Source organism: Pteropus vampyrus, unplaced genomic scaffold (genome assembly GCF_000151845.1).
Source record: "Pteropus vampyrus isolate Shadow unplaced genomic scaffold, Pvam_2.0 Scaffold376, whole genome shotgun sequence".
Lineage (NCBI taxonomy): Eukaryota > Metazoa > Chordata > Mammalia > Chiroptera > Pteropodidae > Pteropus > Pteropus vampyrus.
The window spans coordinates 282,253-287,530 of NW_011889157.1; the positions used below are offsets into that span (position 1 = coordinate 282,253).

General features: G+C 38.4%; 1 non-coding gene across 1 annotated transcript; it reads right to left on the reverse strand.

Annotated features, from left to right (window-relative positions):
- Window positions 1-3,387: 3,387 nt before the first annotated feature.
- On the reverse strand, window positions 3,388-3,506 carry LOC111731450. The gene has a single exon (XR_002777142.1). It is a non-coding gene; the product is annotated as a 5S ribosomal RNA (ribosomal RNA).
- Window positions 3,507-5,278: the final 1,772 nt, after the last annotated feature.

Genomic DNA, 5,278 nt, shown 5'->3' on the forward strand with positions numbered 1-5,278 from the left:
TTTTTTGAGGCATCTCCATACCGTTTTCCGTAGTGGCTGTGCTAATTTGCAGTCCCACCAATAGTATATGAGGGGTCCCTTTTCTCCACATCCTCGCTAGCATTTATTCGTTGACTTACTGATGATGGCCATTCTGACAGGTGCGAGGTGGTATCTCACTGCGGCTTTAATTTGCATTTCCCTGATGATCAGTGATGCTGAACTTCTCTTCATACATCTGTTGGCCACTGTATACTTTCTTGGGGGAAAATCGTCTATTTGGGTCATGTGCCCATTTTTATATTGGATCTTTGCGGGGGGGTTGGTGTTAAGGTGTATGAGTCCTTTATAAATTTTGCATATTAAACCCTTATCGGATGTATCATTGGTGAATGTCTTTTTCCGTTCAGTAGGTTGTCTTTCCATTTTGTTGGTTTCCCTCTCTGTGAAACCTTCTTAGTTTGGAGTCCCATTTATCTATTTTTTCTTTTGTTTCCCTTGCTCAAGGACATATATCATAAAAGAGATTGCTGAGAGCGACGTAAAGGAGTTTAGTGCCTATGTTTTCTTCCAGGAGTTTTATGGTTTCAGGTCGAACATTTAAGTCTTTAGTCTATTTTGAATTTATTTTTGTATCTGGTGTAAGAAAGTGGTGCATTTTCATTTTTCTTTCTTTCTTTTTTTGCGTGCATTGTCCAGTTTTGCTAACATCACTTATTGAAGAGACCGCCTTTACCCTCGCTGTATATCCTGACTCCTTTGTCATAAATTGACCATATAGGCAAGAATGCATTTCTGGACTCTATTCTACTCATGGATCTACATGTGTTTTGTGCCAGTATCATGCTGTTTTGATTATTGTACCTTTGTAGTATAGTTTCATATCAGGGAGCATGATAGCGCTCACTTTATCATTTCTCAAATTTTCTTTGGCTATTTGGGGTCCTTTGTGGTTCCATATACATTTTAGGATTAGTTGTTCTAATTCTGAGAAGAATGCTTTTGGTATTTTGATAGGGATTGCATTAAATCTGTATGTGACTTTAGATAGTGAGGACATTTAAAAAATATTAATCCTTCTAATCCATGAGCAAAGTATATCCTGCCACTTATTTGTATCTCTTTCAATTTCTTTCATTAATGTCTTATAGTTTTCAAGTCTTTCACCTCTTTGGTTAAATTTATTCATAGATATTTTATACTTTTTGATAAAAATGCAAAAAAGAAGGGTTTTTTCAATTTCTTCTTCTGATCATTGATTATTGGGACATAGAAAGACAACAGATTTTTGTATGTTAATTCCGTATCCTGCAACTTTACTGAAGACATTTATTAGTTCCAATCGTTTTTTGGTTTCTCTATATACAGTATCATGTCATCTGCAAGTACTGAGGGTTTCACTTCTTTTTAAATTCGGATGCCTTTTCTTTCTTTGTCTTGCCTGATCACTGTGGCTAGGACTTTCTGTAATACGTTGAACAGAAATGGTAATAGTGGGCATTCTTGTCTTGTTCCCACTCTTAGAGAAAAGGCTTTCAACTTTTCACTATTGAGTATGATACTAGCTGTGGGGTTGTCATATATGGCCTGTATTATGTTGAGCTATGTTCCTTTTATACCCACTTTGTTGAGAGTTTGTTTCATAAAAGGATGTCGAATTTTCTCAAATGCTTTTTCGGCATCTATTGAGATGACCATATAATTTTTATCTTTTATTTCATTAACGTGATGTATCACATTGATTTATGGATGTTGAACCAAACTTCTACCCCTGAGACGAACCCCATTTGGTCACGGGTCTAATCTTTTACATGTATCATTGGATTCGGTTTGCTGGCATTTTATTGAGAATATTTGCATCTGCGTTCATCAAGGATATTCGCCTGTAATTTCCTTTTCTTTTTGTAATGTCTTTATCTAGTTGTGCTATCAGGGTAATGCTTGCTTCACAAAGTGAGTTTGAAGCATTCCTGCCGTTTCAGGTTTTTGAAACAGTTCAAGAAGGATAGGTATAAATCCTTCTTTGAGTGTTTGGTAGAATTCACCTGTGAAGCCATCTGGTCCTAGACTTTTATTTGTTGGGAATTTTTCGATTACTGCTTCAATTTCATTTCTAGTAATTGGTCTGTTTAGATTTTGTATTTTTTACTGGTTCAGTCTTGGAAGGCCATATATTTCTAGAAATTAATCCATTTCTTTTAGATTGTCAAATTTGTTGGCATATAATTGTTCATAGTATTCCTTAATGATTCTTTGTATTTTTGTGGGGTTGGTTATAACTTCTCATTCATTTATGATTTTATTTACTTGGAATCTCTTTTTTCTTGGTGAGTTTGGCTGAAGGTTTGTCTATTTTATTTATCTTTTCAAAGAACCCGCTTTTAGTTTTGTTACTCTTTTCTATTTTTTAAAAATTTCTATTTTATTTCCACTGTAATCTTAACTATTTCCTTCCTTTTGTTTACTTTTGATTTTGTTTGTTCTCTCTCTAGTTCCTTTAGGTCTGAAGTTATATTGTTTATTTGGGATTGTTCTTGTTTCTTGAGGTAGGTGGGCCTGTATAGCGATAAACTTCCCTCTTAGAACTGATTTTGCTGCGTCCCATAAATTTTGAAAAGTTGTGTTTTCATGCTCATTTCTTTCAAGACAGTCTTTGACTCTCGTTTAGTTTCCTCTGATTCACTGGTTGCTTAGTAGCATGTCGTTCGGTCTCCCCGTATTTGTTTTTTGTTTTTTTCCTAATTCTCTTCCTAAAGTTGATTTTTAGTTTCATGCCATTGTGGTGAGAAAAGATGTGTGATACAGTTTCAATCTTCGTGAATTTATCAAGGCTCGTTTTGTGGCCTAATATGTGATCTATCCTGGAGAATGTTCCATGTGTACTTGAAAAACATGTGTATTCTGCAGTTTTTGGATGAAACAATCTATAAATGTCTATTAAATGAGTCTCCCCCAACGTGACATTTAGGTCCACTATTTCATTATTAATTTTCTCTACAGATAATCTATGCATCGATGTGAGTGGGGTATTCAAATCCCCTACTATTATTGCATTACTGTGGATTTTTCCCTTTACATCCATTAGTAACTGCTTTATACACCTCGGTGCTCTGTGTTGGGTGTGCGGATATTTGCAATTGTCCTATCCTCTGCTTGGATCGAGCCCCTTCCTAATTATGCAATGTCTTTTTTTTTTTTTTTAACATTTTTTTGTTTTAAAGTCTATTTTGTCTGATATTACGTATTGCTACTGCAGCTTTCTTTCTATTTTCATAAAATAACTTCTTGCATCCTCTCCCTTTCAGCCTGTATGCATCTTTCGATCTGAAGTGAATCTCTTATAAGCATCACATAGATGGATCATGTTTTTATTTTTATTGATTTACTTAACTTAGTTTTTTAAAAAAATGCCTACAGCACCCGGTCTTCCTAGGTGGTCTCCCATCCAAATACTAACCAGGCCCGACCCTGCTTAGCTTCCGAGATCAGATGAGATCGGGCATGTTCAGGGTGGCATAGCCATAGACTAGATCATGTTTTTAAATTCATTCAGCCACCCTGTGTCTATGTCTTTTTATTGGCACATTTAACCTATTTACATTTAAGGTAATTTTCGTTTGCCATTTTGTTGTTTTAGGTTGTTTTCATATTTGTCCGTTGTTCCTTTGTTCTGTGAAGCTGTCCCCTTCTGGTTTGCCGCTTTTCTTAAGTGTTTTATTTAGGTTCCTTCCTCTGTGTTCTTTGTGTATCTTTTTAGATTTTGGTTACCATGAGGCTTCCGTATATTATTCTTTATCTATAGGAGTCTATTTTAGGCTCATGGGCATTTCAGCTCAAATATATTCTATAAGGACTGCTTTTTACTCCCCGCTCCATGCTTTATGTTATTGCCATCATATTTTGTATCTTTTGTGTTGCGTATCTCCTACTTATTGTAATTTGAGTCGACATTTTTTTCTTTTAACCTTTGTAGTAGCTTTTTAAATGTCTGATTTGCTATATTTATTGAATATTTGGCTTTACCTGTGAAACTTTTTCCTTTCATATATATTTATTTCTGGTTATGGCCTTTCCTTTTCTGCTTAAATGAGACCTTTTAATATTATTTGTAAAGCCGGTATAGTGGCGATGAATTCCTTTAGTTTATGCTTGTCTAGGAAACTCTCTCTCCTTTAATTCTGAATGATAACCTGGGTACATTAGACTAGGTTGTAAAGTTGCGAAGAAATCAGCCGATAGCCTTTAAGGTTTCCTTTTTATGTAACTCATTTTTCTCTTGCTTCCTTCAAGACTGTCTATCTTGAACTTTTGCCATTTTAATTTTAACTAGGATGTGTCTTGTGGGTCTCCTTGGGGGCCATCTTGTTTGGACCTCTCTGTGTTTCCGGGGCCTGGCTGTGTTTTCTTTCTCAGGTTAGGGATAATTCCAGCCGTTATTTCTTTAAGTAAAGTTCTTTTCTCTCTTTCTTCTCCTTCTGGGATCCCTATGATACGAATGTTTGAACACTTGATGTTATTCCAGTGCTCCCTTAAACTATCCCATTTTTTTTTTTTTAATTATTTTTTTTTCCCCGTTGTTTCCATTGATTTCCACTAACCTGTCTTTCAGGTCTCCGATCCATTTTTCTATGTTCACTAACAGGCTGTTGATCCTTCTAACGCTTTTATCATTTCAGGTCTTAGTTCTTAGTTTGTCTGTCAACATTCTCCCCAGTTTCTCCATTCCACTCTCAAGTTTGGTGAGAATCCGTAGGACCTTTTCTTTTTTCTTTGAATTATTTAGCAGGTAAATTACTTATTCTCGTTTCCTTACGATTCCCCCACCCCAATCCCCTGGGATTTTTCTTGTTCTTTCATCGGAGAGCTATTCTTGTATTTTTCGTTTCACTTTATGTTTGCATGATTTCGGAAGACAGTTGTCTCTCCCAGTCTTGGACGGTGGGCCTGTATTAGAAGCGGGCTCTGCGCAGACCGCGTGTGCCGGTGGCTCTGCGGGGCTGGCACGCTGGCCTGGCCGAAGGCATCTGGGGAGGCCGGGGAGGCCGGTGACGCTGCGGCTCCCTCCGTTCAGGCTGGAAGGGCTGGGGCCACGTGGGGGACACCGTCCCGGGGCTCGCGGCCCCGCGGCCGCCTCCTCACGCGTCTCCCGCTTGCGGTGCGCACTTGGCCCCGCTTGGCCGGGATTCTGTGCGGCCGGGTAGTCGGGGGACCCGCTTGGAGCGGCCACTTCCGGGGCACGGGGGGCACTTCCGGAGGCGCCCGGGCGGCGACAGGCACTTCCGGCGCCCGCTCCCGCTCC